Source organism: Astyanax mexicanus, chromosome 11 (genome assembly GCF_023375975.1).
Source record: "Astyanax mexicanus isolate ESR-SI-001 chromosome 11, AstMex3_surface, whole genome shotgun sequence".
In the NCBI taxonomy this organism is placed as follows: domain Eukaryota; kingdom Metazoa; phylum Chordata; class Actinopteri; order Characiformes; family Acestrorhamphidae; genus Astyanax; species Astyanax mexicanus.
The window spans coordinates 45,536,011-45,557,034 of record NC_064418.1 but is presented as its reverse complement, the minus strand read 5'-3'; the positions used below and the strand labels follow the sequence as shown (position 1 = coordinate 45,557,034).

The following is a 21,024-nucleotide window of genomic DNA, read 5'->3' as shown; positions in this document are numbered from 1 at the left end:
TGAACCAGGCCACAAACCCAGAACTGTATAAAGGCAAAAAGATGCTGTTAGACCAGAACAACAGTTGAAAGAGTCACGAGTCAGAAGGGCAGGATCTGCTGAGGGCGCTAAGATGATGATGCCAGGGAAGTATGGTTCAGTGGTGACTGATGGGTCTAGTGTAGTGACAGCAAACAGGTCAGCTGTGACTGACAGGATCAAAGGCCATGAAGCAGTTGGGGACAGGAGCCGCAGGAGTTCACAGGAGCTCGTAGGAACAAAAACAGGGACTCAGGAAGCCCAAGAAGCTCAAATCATATCCAGATGTGAGGAGGAGAGGATATGCAAAAGCCTGTATCCTGATCTCTAGTTCCAAATCCTTATCCAACAGCTGTGCTGAACTTGTCAAGAGTTAATAAATTACTTGAATTTCTTGCCTCTTAATAAAGTGTTTGAGATCATCAGTTGTAAAGTTGCAAAGAGGTAGAGATACAGGTATACAGTGAATAACTCTATATGAGTAATGTTCTAATTCAGGAACTACTCAACTATTGAAAAAAAGAAGGCTTTAAGAAAACGTAAAAGACCATCAAAAATGTTATGATGAAACTGGCTCTCATCAGGGACCGCCCCAGGAAAAGAAGACCAATAGTTACCTCTGTTGCACAGGATAAGTTCCTCAGAGTTAACAGCCTCAAAAACTGCAAGTTAACAGTATTTTGATCTGTTTAACACTTTTAAGTTACTACATGATTCCTTATGTGTTCCTTCATAGTCTGGATCACTTCAGTATTCATTTACAATGTAGTAAAAAAAATAAAATAATAGGAAGGTGTGGCAAAATGCTTGACTGGTACTGTACATATAGGCTATGGCAGGGGTTGGCAATAGGTGGCACGTGGGCCAGATGTGGCCCGCAAACCTGAAACATCTGGCATGTGAGGTTGTTTGAACTATAATGAATGATGAAGAAAAAAATAAAGAATAAAATGCTTCTCTGGTGAGCTTTTGTATATATTCCTCCCCTGTTTCTCTTTGTCACACTCGCTGTGACTTTAGTTTCCACCCGTTTTCGTTTTTTTCTGCCGTTCTTGGGCTCCCTATCTCCTTATAAGGGCGTTTATTTCTGGGGCAGCAGTAGTGTATTGGACCACGACCCTGACGACACGGGTTCGGTCCCGAGTGAGGAGCAGTGTGTTTTTTTTTATTCATTTTTTCCTTTCTTCTTGGGTTTATCTGCTTTTAATTCAACTTCTTTTACAATTGGGTTCAACAACCCTCTGGGCTGGAGAGCTACTAGTCTGTCATTTTCCAAAACAGAGTTTTTTTGGGGCCCGCCACGTAATGGCTTGGAGTTAGATATTAATAGTTTAAATCTATAGCATAGTTCTGGAATATTTAATATTGATTCACACTGCTTTATTTTTCTCTGTCCTTGGCAGGTTTGAACTGGAGGTTTTCCTTTCTCCTTCTTCTACTCCCCGTCCCACCTGTGATCTACCTGACACTGCAGGGCAGCGGCAGCCCTCCACACACTCACACATCTTCATCCGACATCTTCACCTGGAGCCCACCGATTCCTAGACAGGTAAGACTAACCCTAGCTTCTCTTGAATTGTAGCAGTAAGATATTAACAGTGATGGAGATCAGCCAGGATGTCATCTGAACTTTAATGCTGCTATGAATGCATGTTAAAGTGCAGCAACTCAGGAGAACTCAACCCTACTGGAGACCTGGAGACAACATCAGATGCTGTAGGACGAGCATTAGCTGAAGTGTCTCATGCAGCTTAGTTTAGGGAGTGTTGGTGTTTTTGGTATCGTGAGGGCAATCAGTGTGTCAATTGTCATTTCCTTTAAGAGCCGGGTGAGCTCTGACTTTGGCATGTTCGGATCTTAACAGCGTGGTGCTTTTGCGTGTCTTAGCAGAGGCCAAAGCAGCTCATTTAAGGGTAACAGCAATGTTATTTAATTGTTGATGTAAAAGCTGGATTTGTGCATGGCTAAGACTTGGGATTGGGCAGCTGACTGTTGACTGTTGTCAGGGTTTTAATCAGTCAGTGGCGCACCTGCATTGTCGAACGTCAAGATAGAAACACGCCAGATATTTAACTGAACACACCTCACCTCCAGACCACCACATCCATCAGTGTAGATTTATTCTTCAACTCCGACGCTATTTTAACAGCATGGGTGCAAGGCGTGAAAATAGACAGTTGACGGGGTGTATGATAGCATTGAGCATTGCACCGCACCTTGAGTAGGGTGTATGATAGGGCCCTCAGTGGATACAGTGATGGATTATTGTATATTCTCAAACGATGACAAGTAACAAACTACAATCACTTTTTTTTTACTAAATTTTTATTTTTGCTAAACTTTTATTTTTGTCTATTTGACACCACCCCTTTTGCTTAGACCAAATTTTGGTCCTTTGTTCTTTATTATGGTCTGCTGTTTTATCGTGGCCCAAACTAAAAAATGTCTAATTGATGTATTTAATGAAGATAGTGATGAAGAACCATTTTCTGATGCAGTAGTAGCTTGATTCTAACAGTGCTGTGGTGAATTAGAGTAGTTGGAGGTTTTAAAGGGCAGTAAATATGTTTTGTTGAAGTGTGTGTGTGTGTGTGTGTTTTAGCCCTGCTCTCAGGATATAGAGAGTGGTGTGTGGGATGTATGCGTGGGAATGAGTGTGACGCACACGAGCAAAACAACCCAAACAAAAGCCTGCTACTAAAGACTGCTCTACTTTCTCTCAGTATATCAGCTTTTTATCCACAATTCTATCTGTCTGTCTGTCCACTCAACTATATATCCACCTGTCTGTCTATCTGTCTGTCTGTCCATCTAGCACTTGATCAATTCACAGATGGGTTAAAGGCAGAGACCAATTCCCTCTGTGCCCAAATACTACTAACATCCCATAAACCACTCTTAATAACAATAATTGGAATTCTGTTTAAAGTATATATTATGAATTATAAATGTATATTATTGAATATTAATTAGGAATATATGATTTATCAGGGAAAACATTTCATTTTATTGTTGGTTTACAGTTGATTAAAAAATTTCTGTAAATTATGAATGTATAAATCTCTTCTATTTTGTTTTATGCTCTTCTCTTCTTTTCTCTTCTCTTCTCTTCTCTTCTTTTCTCTTCTCTTCTCTTCTCTTCTCTTTTTTCTCTTTTTTTCTCTTCTTTTCTTTTCTCTTATCCTCTTCTCTTTTGGTCTTTTCAACCTTCTCCTCTCTTTTCTCATTTCTTCATGTCTGTTTTAATTTCTCCCTTTTTCTCCACTATTGTTTTTTATTCTCTCTTCTATCTTCTTCATTCTCTTCTCTTTAGAGTGCAGTGGCTGGTTACTGGTTTGTGTGTGTGTGTGTGTGTGTGTATTCATACTGGAGTGTGAGGAGGAGTTGGATTGGCGCAGAAACCCATGAGCTTACACACCTACACACAGAGAGCAGAGGGCTGAATACCTGCCTCCCCTGTGCTGGAGTCTACTTTAATATAGATCATGCACTGTCTATAACCCTCTTATAACCCCTATGTGGACAAAAGTATTGAGACACCACAAGCCAGCTTATTATAATTGTATATACTTTAAAGGCGCCTGACAGAAATGCTAAGCTATCTAAAGCTAGTTATACAGATAGCAGCTAGTATTTTAACAAAAAATGGTCTTATATAATATATGTCTAGTTCTTGTGTAGCTAATGTACAGTTTTTAAAATATATACTGTATTAACAACAGAATATTTTATGGATATAACATGATTTATAAATAGCATCTGCTATCTAGAGAAGGTTTGGACATCTCTACTGTATTTTGGAGGATTGCTGTGAGGATTTGATTGCATTTCAGTGCCGAGTGTGAGCAGTGGGCAGGGTTGCCAGGTCCAACCAAAATACCCAGCCCAAAGTCAATCTAAAACTCGGCTAGAGTTAATTCAACACAGTTGACAGTGTTAAAAATGTAACTCCATTTCAGTGTTGATCTATTAACTATCATAGTTTTAAAAGATAAACTCAAATCAGAGTTTTTACACTTCCACAGTGTTGGTTCCATCTTCTCTAGAGTTAAATTAAAACGTTTACAGAGTTTTAATTTAACTCTAACCATCAACACCCTCTTCAGTCAGATTTTAACGTAGAGCAACTCTTGAATCTACTCTACACAAATCTGAAGTAACTCTTGAAATTCAACACTAGTGTTTTTGCTGTGTATGAGAGTATGACTTAATATTTAGTTTATAAGGGATTTTTTATCAGGGATTTATTACAATTTGCTATTTACCTTAAAGTCAATAATAATATTTTAACATAGTATTTATATATTTCTTATTTTATAACAAATGTATATCCCATTCAACATTTAATAGCAACATAATTAGCAAAAAAAAAAAAAATAAATAAATAAATAACTGACTTTTACTTACTCATTTCTGTTTTTGCCCCTCTTGTACTCTCTACTTTCCTCTTTAACATTTTTTTTTCATCGCCTGGTGATTTCTGGTTACATTGTGATTTCTCTGTAAAACAAGTAAAACAATTAAAAAGTAACAATTTAATAAAATAGTAGTAAATAAGACATTTTTATCAAATAAAATCTAGAATAAAATAGATTTAAAAATTAATAGTAAAATAAAATAATAAAATATAATGATAAAATAAAAATAAGAATAACAAAATTAATCAAATAAAAAAATTGTGTAGTATAAGCAGAACAGAAGCCAGTAGAAAGCTATGTTAAATAGGAAAGTTTTTAGCAGTAAAATAATATTTAGCAATAATACTACTATCATCAGCACCACCACTGTATGTGTGTGTGTGTGTGTGTGTGTGTGTGTGTGTGTGTACAGGAATTTAAACACAGCGTGGTAAATAGTGCATGTATCAGTAGAGGGCAGTCATGTGCTATAATGCATTTTCTTTAGTCATACATGTATTATGACTAATGACTAATTATGAATGATATGTTAGTGTTTGTAACTGAAGCTGTGTTCTCTACTGACTTTAGTGTTTAGATCTGAGGGTTAGAGGGTTAGAGGTGACAGGGTTGTGGGTTCAAACCCTGGTTCGGCAAGCTGCTACTCTCAGGCCCCAAACCAGGGGCAGATGGATGCGTGTGCTGAGCCAAATTTATTGCAGGGATTTTCCAAAACTTGTGGTTCTTCACTGTAAACTCTGGTCACTGGCGCACCCTTAGCAGAGGATAGATGGCAGCAGAAGAACAACATGGGTTTATCCCTTATTCCTTTACAGAAAGACAAAGTGAAAGATTTTATATTATTATAAAAATGAGGCCGGGAACAATAAACACCCCACAGAATCACAGCATATATATATATATATATATATATACAGTATCAAAGGAGATATGATTAATCAATGATATTAATTTTTTAATAAAAAAAATACACCACGGCATGTCTCAGTTACATATGTAAATTATTACAGGTGTGGTCTGATTAGACACTGAGTCTCACCACAATCTCTTCTCTTCTCTTCTCTTCTCTTCTACACTTCTCTATTCTGCATTTCCTTTCAGTTTTGTTATCTTCTCTTTTTTAATATTTTCCTTTTTGCTCTTTTCTCCTTTTTTTTCTCTTCTCTTGTTTTATATTCTCTCAATTTCTCTTCTCTTCTCTTCTTCTCTCTTCTCTTCTCTATTCTGCATTTCTTTTCTGTGTTGTTATCTTCTATTTTTAATATTTTCCTTTCCTCTCATCTTTTTGCTCTTCTCTCCTTTTTTCTCTTCTCTTGTTTTATATTCTCTTAATTTCTCTTCTCTTCTCTCCTCTTCTCTTCTCTTCTCTTCTCTTCTCTTCTCTTCTCTTCTCTTCTCTTCTCTTCTCTTCCCTTCTCTTAATATCGTTTTATTTCCTTTCTTCTCCTCTTCCCTTTTTCCTTTTCTCAAATCTTTTCTCTCTTTCTCCACTATTAATTGGTGAGAATGATTCCCTTGATCATCTTATTATTATTTTTTTTCTTTTTCTCTCCTTCATTCTTTTCTGTTTTTTAATTTTCTTTCATCTCTTCTTTCTTCTCTTTCCCTTCTCTCTCTTCTTTCTTCTCTTTCCTTTATCTCTTCTCTTCTCTCCTTTCATTTTTATTTTTACTTCTTTTCATATATTTTAATTTCCTTCTGTTTTTCTCCTTTTTTTCCAAAAATATATTGTATATATAATATATCTTATTAATTTTCTTTTTCTCTCTTTCATTCTTTTCTCTTCTCTTTTCATTTTGACCTTTCCTCTCTTCTTTCTTCTCTTTCCCTTGTCTCTTTTTTTCTTTATTGATTACATTGTTATCTATTTTATTACAATTTTATTACATCTATATATCTTTTTTATTTTTGGTATAATTTTTTTTATTAATCTAACAAACTATTAAATACTACTTTGAGATGGTCTGACAGTTTAAAACCAGTATGTTCAGCAGAATATATCTCTGGGTTTTAAGTCTGTGAATAAGAAGTAGTTAATATTGGATGTCAGTCTGTCTCTGCCGCTGTGTGTGTGTGTGTGTGTGTGTGTGTGTGTGTGTGTGTGTCTGTGTGTGTGTGTGTATGTCTGTGTGTGTGTGTGTGTGTGTCTGTGTGTGTGTGTGTGTGTCTGTGTGTGTGTGTGTGTGTTAATGGTTGCTGCGAGGCTGCTATTGTATGCTGTGGGGTTTGAGCTGGTTGTAAATAGCCTCTGGCTGGGTGACGGGTCCCTGTGGATGGCACTGTGGCTCTGTGTGGAAGCCATGCTGGCCTGCTTTCGCTTCTCTGTCCCTCCTGTGCCACCAGGCTGTGTGGGTGAGTGTGTGGGTGTGTGTGCTCCCCCCCAACCAACCACCCCCCCCACCCCCACCTCCAGCCTCCTGCAGTGAGTTTAGAGCTCTGCAATGCAGCAGCAGAGAAACAGTGTGAGTCAGACAGCAGACCGTGGGGGAGCGAGAGAGAGAGAGAGAGAGAGAGAGAGAGAGAGAGAGAGAGAGAGAGAGAGAGAGAGAGAGAGAGATGGAAGAAGAGTTTGCACTCACTGTATTGAAGCTTGACCTCAAACCCGGTCAATTTCTTATCACTGTGTATTTTAACATGTACAGCTTCAATCTCCAGGCTATAGCTCTGTCCTGAATAACTGTACCACCAGCCGAGCTCTCGCTACGTCATGGAATATGAGTGAATATTGCTAATAAAACTTAGAACCAGGCAGTAACATGTTGTCAGACGTGACCCAGATCAAACTTTATTGAACCAAGTGAGTCAGATTGAGTTTTTAAACATATTACAGGTCTTACAAAGACTAAAAAAACTAATATTAGACAACTGGTCTTATCTCCATCCATCCATCCATCCATCCATCCATCCATCCATCCATCCATCCATCGACTTTAGTTGTAGAGGGTCTGGAGTCTACCTCCTGAGACCCAGGCTTTTGCTTGTTGTTAGCTATTTTTAAAAACTACACTTTATCTTTCTACAGAAAACAGTCATTCTATGGTTTATTTTATAAATAAAATTTCCCTTGCCATTTGGGATTAGAGGGACACAGCTAAACCAAAAAACTAAACTTTATCTTTCTACAGTACTTAAATAAATTATTTTCAGACCTACAATTGAATGAGAATTTTTACCTGGCCTATGTTTCAGTCTGGACTGGCTGTAGAAACATTTGACTGGGATTCTTTAAATGTGTCTCTATGGACTGTCTGTAGAAACTTTTGACTGGGATTCTCTTAATGTATCTCTCTGGACTGGCTTTAAAAACCTTCGACTGGGATTCCCTCTATCTTGTTTTCAATCAATTAAGTGCAATATTGTCATGTGAGCAATAGATGGTAGGGTCAAATCTTTAAAAAAAAAGTACCATGATGCAGAGGAACAGAAATGTAACGTCTACGTCTGAGGATGCAGACTCTCTGTAGTCTTGCTCAGACTTGAACCCTAAAGCCTTGAGACTAGACTCACACACAGCCCATAGACATGAATAGCATTTGTCTCACTACTGAGAAGCTTGAAACTTGACTTACTCCCCAAAGAGTCAAGAACCAATTCATACTTGAGACACAAGACTCATCTTGCACTCCATAGTCTCACAAATCACCTGGTTCCAGAGGGGCTTGCTCCCCAGAAATTTAAGACTTGACCTATACCACAAAGACTTGAGAATCACCAGGAAGCCTAGAGACTGAAGACTCAATTTACTTCCCAGAAAAAAGACTTAACTGACCCTTGAGAGGCTCAAAACTAAACTTGCATCTGAGAGACTCAAGAATTGACTCACAACCCAGAAACTTAAGGCTCAATGAACACCCCAGAGACTTAAGATTCGAGTAATTTATCAAAGACTCACAACTGAATGAACACCCAAAAACTCAAGAACTGACTTACACACCAAAGACTTAAGACTCAACTCACATCCCAGAGGCTCAAGACTCAACAAACACCCCAGAGACTCTACAGCAACTGACTTACAGTACAGTACCCCAAAGACTTAAAATTCTGATACTGTACTTAAAAAATACTTGCTACCCAAAGATTTGAGACTCTACTCGCAATGTAGACACTCAAAACTCAACCTGCTTCCAGAGTTTGAAGACTCAAAAAATCCTCAAGATGTTCAAGAATTGACTAAAAGCTAAAAGCTTTAGGAATTTAGTCCCATAGGCTTTCAAATCAACTCACCTTCCAGAGATTCAAGACTCACTTAACACTCTAGTTTTGACGTCTCAGAAATCACATCCCAAAAGATAATGCTTCAAAGACATCCCAGACATTTGACTTTTAGTTGTCCCCAATGGGCTCGAGACTTTACTGACATCCCAGAGATTAGGAACAAGCTTCCCATTCCAGAGATTCAACGTTCGACCTTAGAGTACTTTGTTGTACCTTAGAGACTCAAAATTCAATGGACAACTCAACCCTTGAACTTGAACCTATGGATTCATGGGTTTCTAACCAGTCCATGAAGTCCCAAATGGCTGATCTGATGCACGTCAACCAATGTGAAAATTTTATTTTTTTCTTTACTTCAGATTGACTGTATTAAAGTCAGCACAGACGTTCATCCATGTCCCTTGTTGGTTTTCCACTCTGTTGGCTTTGTTCCGCTCTGAGATCTGAGTGAATATGTTAGTGTTATAAAGTGCTCAGTGGTTGTGGTTTTGTCACGGTGTCACTCACACCCCTGTGAGCCGGGGGGCTGGACGAGGAGCTGTCTGCCCGCTGATCCATGAGGCGCTGGAGCCGTGATGCCCTCAGACAGGCTCTGCCCTCCTCTGGTGAGAAACTGCCTTCCAACGCTCAGAATTCTTGGAAGAAAGGTCAGACCTGTCACTTCCATCTGGGCTGGGCTGGGATACGGGCCGTCTGAGCAGTGGGATCTCTCAGCCAATCAGATCTGGCCTTTACCCACCACCACACCTTTCTCACCACCAGAACGCTCCACTTCACCCACAGTTCTGTGTTTCACCGGGGCCGGCGGCATGGGCATGATCCAAAAAAAATTCACACTCGTCTACTGTGAGATTACTTTTACTTCACGTTCAGTTTTTTTCCTAAAGATAGAGGGGTTTTACATGTTTGTAAAAGAGAACCTTGATTTTTTACATTAATTGAAGGTTCTTTAGGTCTTTAAGTCTTTAGGTCACTTCCCACATGAAGAGCCTTAAAATTCAAACCTTAAGATTTGACTTGCTACCTAAAGATTTGAGACTCTATCGCCTAAAGATAGAGGTGTTTTAGATGATTCTTTACATTTTAAAACACTAAAACTAATGTTGGTTCCATTAAGAATCATGTTTGTAAACGAGAACTCAATTTTTTTTACATTAATTGAAGGTTCTTTAGGTCTTTAAAAGGTTCTTCATACATTCTAGTGTACACCTCATATTTTCTTCCAAAATCAAGGGTATTAAAAGGTTTTCCTGGAGTAGTCTCTGCTGTCAATGAAGTATGGATTTGAGTATTTGAGTATTTAAGCATTACAACATTACTTTCTATGAATGTCATCTCTATTAGACTCTATCACCACATTCATAACCTATTATAATGCATTTATAAGGCATTATAAACATGGCTATAAATATCTATAAAAATGTTAAAATAGTATGTAGTCCCACAAGGAAAGATCGTCACTTTACTTGGAGCGCACAAAAACCTGTTATAATACATTATTAGTGACTATAACTAATATTTTATTCAAGATAAGTATAATTCATGAGCGGTAAATATATATTTAGAGTATTATACAGGTTGTGTTTATAAGTTGGAAGCTTTTTTTTTAGTAATAATGCATAATTCTGCAAGCTGGGACTGAGTTTCTTGGTATTGATGTATAACATGTTATAAACACAGCTAATAATGCATTATGATCACAATTAATAATAAACATAGCCATGATGGTATATAATTTTTATTTTTTGTAAATATGTATAATCATGTTTATTATGCCTTATGAATGCATTATAATCTGTTATGGGTATGTTTATAGATTCTAATAGAGATGACATTCATAGAAAGTATTACTGAAATGCGATATCCTGATATCTCCCGATTTGTATCATTGATTAGTTAATTTCTGTGTATGAAATATGAGCTATAAATATGAAGCAGCCGCAGCTTCATTCCTCCCTCAGGAGATCAGCTGGAGGCTCAGAGGTAATCTACTCTGGCAGCTCTGTTATGATTTAAAAGGTCATAACATACTGTAATAACTTAGGTATAATACATAATGCAGCACAGTACTTTAATAGTACTCTAATAGACATCCCTCTTATTGTTAGTAACATCAAAGACATGTTATAACAAAGGATAAAGTTTTTCCAATCTAATAGTTTAGTGATAGTCATTGTTAGATGTTGTTAATTTTATAGTCTGGCTGTTTTAAGGTTTATATGGTTCTGTGATTGGTTTTACTCTGTAATATTATGGGTTGTGATGTATTCTGTGATTAGTAGTGATCTCTGGTCATTGGTTTTGATCTGGGCTGTGATTCGTAGGGATTTCTGCAATTGGCTGTGATGTTTTAATCTCTAGTTTGATTAGTGGTGATCCATAGTTATTGGTTTTGATCTGTACTGTGATTAATAATGACCTTTGTTTATTGTTTTACTTATTTGTACTGTGATAAATAGTAATCTTTGTTGTTTGAACTGATCTGTACTCTGATTAGTTATTTACTGATTAGTTGTGATTAGTCATGTATGGATAAGTTGTGATTAGTTCTGTACTGTGATTAGTTATGTACCGGTTCATTGTCATTAGTTCTGTACTGTATAGTTATGGGGGTGATTGTGATTGTTTTTGTTCTGTACTGTGATTAATAATGACCTTTGTTTATTGTTTTACTTCTTTGTACTGTGATAAATAGTAATCTTTGTTGATCGGATCTGATCTGTACTGTGATTAGTTGTGTACTGATTAGTTGTGATTAGTTCTGTACTGTGATTAGTTTTTTACTGATTGGTTGTGATTAGTTCTGTACTGTAATTAGTTGTGTACCGATCCGTTGTCATTAGGTCTGCAATGTGACTAGTTATGGTGGTGATCCATTGTGATTTATTCGATCTGTAATGTGATAAATAATGATCTCAGCTAATTGTTTTTATTTATCTGTACTGTGATTAATAATAAACTCTGTTGCTTGGATCTAAACTCTACTGTGATTTAGTTATGGTCTTTGTCTGAGTTGGCTGTGCAGTGATTAGTACTGTGATTTATGCTGTGATTGGTAGTGATCTCAGGTAATTGATTGTGATCTGGTCTGTGGTCTTGTGATTGGCTGAGATATTTCCAATGATTGAGTGAGGTTAGCCACTGTGATCATTTCTGTGATAGATAGTGATCTTTGGTGATTGCCTGTCCTGGAATGTGGTGTGGCTTGTCATCCCTGTGGTGAATGTGTTTGATCTGTGCTTTGATGTCCTTAGTCGCTGTAACCAGTGGTGATTGGCTGTGATCTTTCCTGTGATCTGGGTTGTAGCTGTGATTTGAGCTGTAACTTTGATTTACTTTGACTTGTGCTCTGATCTACTGGCTTTTTTTCTGTACTGTGATTGATCTGCACTGTGATTGGTTGTGTTTAAATGTGATCTGTACTGTGATTAGTTCCTGTTTCCTCATGGTTGTCTCTGTTAAACTGAAATGCCCCCTTAGTTCATGTCTGAATGTCAACACTCTGTCTGGCTGAAATAACCCGAAGCGGCAGTTTTACCAAACCGCTAATGCTAATTGTGAGTAAAAGCTGGTAGTCCTTCATTAGCATTGTCTCGTTTGCATCAGATGAGATCAGCCCTTTGCCTCCTGCTGCAGAAACAGAGAATCAGACCCTGCGTTAATCACCAGCTGGAGGGACTGCGGCACTTTTCTGCCATCGTCGCTCAGAAACCTCAGCTAAACCCTTTTTCCTCGATGTTTTTAATTTTGTAAAAGCATTTTGGTAACACTTTCTATGAATGTCATCTCTATTAGACTTTATAACCACATTCATAACATATTATAATGCATCCATAACACATTATAAACATGGCTATAAATATTTATAAAAATGCATAACCTATTATAGCCATGTTTATTAAGCATTATGACCTGTGATCATAATACATTATAAGCTGTGCTTATAATATATATATATGTTAAAATAGCATATGTCTATCATTAATAATCCAATCCCACAATGAAAGTCTGGCACTTTACTTAGAGTGCACAGAGACCTGTTATAATACATTATCATTGATTATAACTAATATTATAATCAAAACAAGAATAATTTATGAGTTGTTAAAATATATTTATAGGATTACTGAGGGTGTGTTTATAAGTTGAAAGCTTTTTTAGTCATAATGCATAATTCTGCAAGCTGGGACTGAGTTTCCTAATATGGATGTATAACATGTTATAAACACAGCTATTAATGCATTATAATCACAGTTCATGATGCATAGTAAGCATGGCTATGATGATTTATACATTTTTATAAATATGTATAGCCATGTTTATAATGCCTTATGAATGCGTTATAATGTGTTATGAGTATGTTTATAGAGTCTTATAGAGATGACATTCATAGAAAGTGTCTGAAAACATTTTTTAATTTTTAATGATTGTTAGAAGTGATACACATTTCTGAGTATATCATTTTCATTTTGGTTACACTTTGGTCGCAATTTATTTGGAGAGGTCCTTTTTAAAAATGTATAATATATTCGTAAAATAGTATAGTATTCGTAACACATTAACAACATCAGTGAATCAGTGTAGTAGCAGTAGTAAAGTAGATCTCGACTGCCCCTATTAAAAAAAAAAAAAAAAAAAAAAAAACATCCATGCAACCTTTTTCTGTAAATCAACTGAAAGAGTTTGGTATCAGAAATTATTAGCTTCTATAAGTCCTCTTCTATGGATGCTCCTCCCTTATTGTGACAATAATCACAATAATAAACCTTGCATAAAACCACCCTGGCTCCACCCCTTACCCATTGTCCCCTCACCAGAGCCTCATCTACTTGATCAGTTGAAAAAAAAAAAACACAATTTCATTCATTCATTTTGGTTGAGAACCTCAGACAGTACACAGCAGGATTAGCCAGCAGACTTCACCAGAGGGAGGGATCTGTACCTACTGTCAGTGGCAGGTCAGCAGATAAAAGAGATGTTAGTACTTTCAAACAATCTATCGAAGTTAAGCATGAACCAGCTCTTTTATGTTTTGCCATTTAACAGCTTATTTGCATAAAATTGACAGAGCCCTTAAACGACTCATTCTAAAAGGGACTGAATCTGGCATGAATAAAGCTGGAGATTTTGTATCAAGATTTTCATAAACATGTTTTGTAAAGCCCATAGACGTATTGTAACTTCTGTAAAAAGAGGTATAATATGTGCCTTTTTAATATTAGTGTTTTAAAAAAGCTGATATAAATAACAGTTTTCTGGAGAAATTGTAGTTCTAGTGGTTGACGCGTGGTTTCTCTGCTCTGGCTCAGTGTTGGTGCAGTTTGTGCTGATTAATTTCTCCGTTGCTCGGTAAAGTGCAGAGTGCTAAGGAAGAGGAGCTCGCAGGACAGACGCTGATGTCATGGTGTGTTGAGTTCCTGACGGTGCGAGTTTCCGGGGCGAGGTTGCCATGCCAACCTCTCCTCTATGAACCCTGACTTGCAGGATGTATCTCCCCAGCGTCAGGCTGGATGTGGTATGTGTGTGTGTGTGTGTGTGTGTGTGTGTGTCTTAGCAGATCTTCTTCGCGCTTCTTTTTTCTCTTATTTTGTGGCTACTATTTTTTTAAATTGTGCATTCATCTATTTATTCAATTTTATTTATATAGCCCTTTTTACATAACAGTGAAAGTTAAAACCATGCCTTCAGATTATTTTACCCTTTGGTAGCATATAAAGAGTAAAGAGTAGTGGTCCCAGTATTGACCCTTGTGGGACTCAAGGTCGTATTTTACTGCAGAATGAAAAGGGCATTCATTATTTAAATAAAGACACTTGTAGCTTGTTTATACACACGTATTTACAGTAGAGTTGAGCCACTAATCATGAACTGTGCAGCGTGATTTAGAGCATGTCAGTGTGTCTTTGCTATCGTAACGATGGGAAAGGACACCTTGTGCAATATAGCATCCAGAGTATGCACACTGTAAAATTTACTTTACAGCAAATCACTATCTCTCTTAACAGTGTATTTGTAAGATTAATAAGAAAAGTAAGACTTGAAAGAATAGGGTATAATGCATATGTTCACAGCAAATAGAAAAAGATCGCGTAACTGGTGTAACGGATTCATATCAGTACAACCCCCCGTGGTGTACATCCTGCAGTGTGAACGATGGATCCTCGTGTCTCGTGTCTGTCCTCGAGTCTCAGCCTCTTGAGGGACAGGTGGGTTGGCAGGTTGGCAGCTTGGCACCTGAGGCTGGCACTGTGCCCAGTGTGCCACACATTCCCGCCTCACTCACAGCACAGTGCACTGCTGAAGGTCATCTAGGTCACTGGTGTTCAGCAGAAGAGTCAGATACAGCAGGTCAGACTGTCTGATCACCACGCCGGTGAGGAACACGGAGATGATCAGACCTGCTGACCGTCAGACAGCTCCACCGCTGTGCCCTACAGCTGCAATAGAAATGATGCTACACCTGCTGTAGAATGATAGATGGAGAGGAGCATATATAAAGTAGAGAATGATAGAATGAAATTAAGAGAGAGAAATGCGAAACGTAAAAGAGATGGAGACAGAAAATTTAAAATAAATTTGAGAGATCAAGAAAAAGAGAGAGTTTAGGAGGAAGAAAGAGAGTAAGAAGGCAACAGAAAACATGAGATCATTTAAGAGATGCAGATAAAATAAGAAAAAGGGACTAAGAGAAGGAGAGAGAGGGGTTGGGTTAAAAAGGGGTAGATACGGATGGATGGATGGATGGATGGATGGATGGGTGGATGGATATAAAGTGAATGAATGAATAAGTAGAGAGATATGGACTGAGACAGGTGGATGGACAGACAGACCCATGGATAGATAGATAGATAGATAGATAGATAGATAGATAGATAGATAGATAGATAGATAGATAGATATGAACAGAGAAATATGGACAGATAGACAGATGGAGAGACAGACAAAAAGAAGAATGTACAGATGGGCAGACGGACTAATGGATGGATGGATAGATGACTGAATAGACATACAAATTAATAGGTAGAGAGATATGGACAGATAGATGGACAGGCAAACAGATAGACAGACAGGCAGGCAGGCAGTATGATAGATAGATAGACGAGAAGATAGATGGATAGACAGACTTACGGATGGATGGATAGATGGATTAACATAGATAGATAGATAGATAGATAGATAGATAGATAGATAGATAGATAGATAGATAGATAGATAGATAGATAGATAGATAGATAGACAAACAGAGACAGATGGATGGATATATGGATTAACAGGCATACAAATTAATAGGTAGAGACATATGGACTGATAGATGGACGGACAGACAAACAGAGACAACGGATGGATGGACAGATGGACAGGTGTATAGACAGAGAAATGAGAATGAAAGCAAGAGAGAAAGTTTGAGAGAAAGAGACAAGAGAAGGACAGAAAGACAAAAAGGAAAGAAAAGAAAGAGAGAGAGAGAGAAAGAAAGAGAGGAAATAGAGAGGTTGGGACAGAGAATGAGATTGATATAGAGAAGGGGGGATGGGAAATAAGAGAGAAGGAGAAGAAAGACACGAAAAGAGTAAGTTGTAAAGGCATTGTTTTATAGCTGCTTTAATATCAGGAGTGCCTCTGTTTCTGAAGAAGGTGCCCCCATTAAACGGACTGATTTATTACCCAGAGTGCCGTGCGTGTCCTTCCTCTCTGGGCTGGTGTTCCTCTAAGGAGATGCTGGAGGAACTCGGATCTGAGCTTTGTGAAGCATTTGGATGGAGTTCAACCAACAGACCAATACTGTCAGAAATACTGTCCTGTAGAGGACATCCAGAGCACTGCAGCATTTACTCTCTCTGTCCCATGACTTTTGACATATCCTTATAAAAGCTAAAGAACACTTCACAAGGACAACTCTAACCAGAAGCTGCCGGTCACGATCATTACCACCCACTGCTTTGTCCACTGTGGGTGGTAAAATTAGCCTTCTAGAATGTATTTCTTTGTACACGGTGGATCAATGGATGCTAAACCTGCCAATCGTGCCAGTGTTTAGTCTCTCTCACTCACAAGATAACACCTCACAACTTATGCAGGTGTGGGCGTTCCCAAGCCACCCATGCAACCCATGTGTTCTCATTTCACTGTAGTAATAATAATAATAATAAGGTACCACTTTAAAATAGACTACCTTTATAAAGGGTTTATAAATGGTTTAAAATTAGTTTATTAATGCTTACTAATTAGGTGGTAAATGCCTTAAAAATCATTAATAATCAGTTATAACACATACATAGAAAGGGCAACAATATAGATGGCTGTCGGTTTACTATTTGGCAAACAACAGGTCATTGTTGCCCTTTCTACGTATGTGTTATAACTGATTATTAATGTTTTTAAGGCATTTACAACCAAATTAGTAACCATTAATAAACTAATTGTAAACCATTTATAAACCCTTTATAAAGGTAGTCTTATTTTAAAGTGGTACCAATAATAATAATAATAATAATAATAATAATAATAATAATAATAATAATAATAATAATAATAATAATAATAATAATGGTTATAATACACTATATTTTCAAATGTTGGACAAAATGTGGACACCCCTTCTAATGAATGCATTCAGATACTCAGTAAACCATACTTAATGCTGACACAGATGTGCAAATGCACACACACACAGGTTGTCAAGTAACTGTAGAGACATACTGCCAATAGAATAGGACTCTATGCTTAATAGTAGGCGTGTGCTACATGTGAATAAAGCATGTGTTAATTTTTTTTCAAAAAATCGACAGTGCATCGTTCTACCAGTTAGGTATTAAGGAGCAGTAAAGCCACTCCACTGAAGTACAGCGTTATAAGAATTAGCATTAGCATTAGCTGCTAACTGTAGTGCTAGCTCTTCCGCCATTCAAAAGCAAGTATATTGGACTGTAGTCTGCTTATTCGCTGTGTTAATACAAGCTAGCTGACAGCACCCTGGGTTACCGAAATAATCAATGTTCCTCAGACAAGAGCTATAGGGCGGCATTAACATCCCACTAGCGCTGAAGTTAGCGCCTAATACTAATGCTAAAGCTAATGCTGCTGCACCTAGCCTTAGTGCTGGATCGACTTCACTGAAAACTCACCCTTAGACAAAAAAATATTGAAAATCTAAGCTTACTGCAAATAAACAGAAGCAGGAGAGAAATCTGTGTAGATTAACATCCAGCGCTCTATTGACTTCGAAAGAAAAGTTTTTTTTTTTTTTTTTTAAGAATTACAGTTTTGTTTCCCCCAGCTTCCTCATTAGAAGAGAAACATGGCGACACCATTGTTCACTTCAATATAGGCATCCTTACTAGTGTCGCTTAATGCACCATATGTGTGAAATAGACCAGAAAATAGACTTTCATTGATAGTGTGTTCCTTATAAGCCTCATATTAAAATATTGTATTTTTTTATTGTTTATTATTTCTAATTTTTTCCCATTTTCTCCCCAATTTACATGGCCAATTACCCAACCCACTCATTAGGACTCCCCCTATCACTAGTGATGCCCCAACACACCAGGAGGGTGAAGACTAACACATGCTTCCTCTGATACATGTGAAGTCAGTCACCGCTTCTTTTCGAGCTGCTGCTGATGCAGCATTACCAGGCAGCCAGCGCGCTTAGAGGAAAGCACAGCGGCTCGGCTCCGGTACATCAGCTCACAGACGCCCTGTGCTGTAGACATCACCATAGGAGTGATGTGGGGAGAGAGCGCCATCTACCCACCCGGAGGGAGCAGGGCCAATTTTGCTTCCTCTAACGCCGGCAGCTTGATGGCAAACCTGCATGAGCGGGGGTTCGAACCTGCGACCTCCCGCTCATAGTGGCAGCGCTTTAGACCGCTTGACCACTCGACACCTAAAAATATTGTATTTTTTTAGATGATTTTATGATGAGATCTTACTCTCACTCTTGTTGCTGTATGAAATCAATTTTTAGCAATGCTCCACAATCTAGTAGACAGTAGTAGTAGTAGAAAGTCTTCTCTTGACAGTAGAGACAGTTACTCCAACAAAAGCAATAAAAAAACTCTATTTAATACCTTAGAATTCCAATACTTTTGTCCAAATAACATATGTAAGCATGATTGAAAGATAAAACAGGTTGGAGCTCTGTAATTTATTACAGTTCTGACAGCAAAGCTTGTAGATCTGGGTTGAATTGAGTGAGAGAGGAAGAGAGGAGGAAGGAGGAAATGAATAGAGAGAGAGAGAGAAAGAAAGAGAGTAAGATAGTAGGAGTGTTGACTGATCAAAGCAGATCTGCTGGCTTTACCGTGTCGTTTACTCCACAGCGACGTGTCCGACACCAGCTCCGCACAACAACACAGAAAGCAATTAGGATATCACAGACGTCCCGGGTGGCACCCAGGCTTATGAAACTGAACTTAAAACTCTGCAACACAAGCAAACAGATATATATATATATATATATATATATATATATATATATATATATATATATATATATATATAGAGAGAGAGAGAGAGAGAGAGAAAGTAATATACAGTATGTATTTTCAGCACTGCAGTGATTAGCACTGATTAGCATGATGGTGGTGAATGAAGTATTACCCTGCTGGCACACAAGCAACCTTCAACATTGAAATGTGTTTAAAATATGACTAAAGTAATGTCTGTTGTTTCAATATAAAACAATGTTGAATCAACATAATGTCCTCAACCTTCTGCCTTTTGAATCAGTATTTTTTACATTTCATCACCATATAATTCTAAAAACGGTTAGATGTAGGAATGAACAAGTGTTTTACTTCTATTTGCAGTAATTGGTTTTTAATTTAACACCATTTTCATGTTCTACAGAGGTTGGACAATGAAACTGAAACACCTGTCATTTTAGTGTGGGATTTTAGGTTTCATGGCTAAATTGGAGCAGCCTGGTGGCCAATCTTCATTAAGTGCACATTATTGCACCAGTAAGAGCAGAGTGTGAAGGTTCAATTAGCAGGGTAAGAGCACAGTTCTGCCCTAAATATTGCAATGCACACAACATTATGGGTGACATACCAGAGTTCAAAAGAGGACAAATTGTTGGTGCACGTCTTGCTGGCGCATCTGTGACCAAGACAGCAAGTCTTTGTGATGCGTCAAGAGCCACGGTATCCAGGGTAATGTCAGCATACCACCAAGAAGGACCAACCACATCCAACAGGATTAACTGTGGACGCTGTAAGAGGAAGCTGTCTGAAAGGGATGTTCGGGTGCTAACCCGGATTGTATCCAAAAAACATAAAACCACGGCTGATCAAATCACAGCAGAATTCAATGTGCACCTCAACTTCCACCAAAACTGTCCTTCGGGACAATACATTATTGTGATCTAAAACCAGGTGTTTCAGTTTCATTGTTAATGCGCTTGTCAGAAGGTTCCTGAACCTACATTTTTAAAACTATAGGAGTTGCCTGCTCTATACCGTTTCAGCAGAATAATCAAACATACTTGCTTTTATAATATTGCATGTAAAACAGACTCTCCAGTAAAGCCCATTAAAGTGAAAAAATGTAAAATCAAAGCTGTTAAAAGAGTGATCTGCTGAATGTGCACGCACGATTTACAGCCGCTCGTGTCTCTCAGCGCCGGCGGTGTTTGTGCAGAAGAGCATAAAGCAGGATTGTGAAAGCGGTGTTTATTAATTGCAGGTGCTGATCCTCCTCCGCTCGCCCCACGCTGCTCTTTAATGCTGCTTATTTACCGAGAGTAAGCGCCTGCAACTTCTGCGGCTGAGGATCCGCCGGGCCGAGGGCAAGTAGGAGGGATAGTGCAGAGCTATTAGTGACACTCGGCCCACGGTAATGATCACGCTGGACTGGACTAATGGGATGTGGAAAGAGGAAGAAGCGGAGGAAAGTAGTGTAGAGCTGAAACACGCCCCGCACTTCAGTACCGCCACTCCAGTCCAGCCATAATTTGGTCCAAAAGCAGCAGAGCTTTTCTCCAGTGCTCATTAGCATGCCTAACACAAGAAGCTGTCTGGGCTCTGCGGACAGGGGTTTTACACCATAGTTTTGGGTGTTCTGGTGGGAATTGGGACAAATGATCATTTAGGCCCAATCCCATTTCACTCCTTGGCCCTACTGCTTACCCCTACCCCTTCTTTTTGAGTGTAACCCTGAAAGCGCTAAAGTTCAGTAACCTAGCTGCTGCTGGTTAACTAGCAGCGTTGGGCACGTTACTTTAAAAAAAGTAATTAGTTATAGTTACTAGTTACTAACTGAGTTACTCCACTATAAAAGTAACTAGTTACCAGTAAAAGTAACTATTGCGTTATTTTTGTGTTACTCGCCCCTATAACCCCCAAACCCCCAATCCTCTCAGAGCATG

At 38.2% G+C, this 21,024-nt stretch overlaps 1 protein-coding gene across 14 annotated transcripts in view; it reads left to right on the top strand.

The window, feature by feature from the left end:
- Nucleotides 1-21,024, top strand: part of map2 (microtubule-associated protein 2) — a 192,494-nt gene that overhangs the window by 93,001 nt on the left and 78,469 nt on the right. For all 14 annotated transcript variants that reach the window (XM_049484766.1, XM_049484778.1, XM_049484775.1 and 11 more), the window contains exon 4: nt 1,422-1,567. The gene's annotated coding sequence lies outside the window, so the exon portion shown is untranslated. The remainder of the gene's footprint in view (nt 1-1,421; nt 1,568-21,024) is intronic.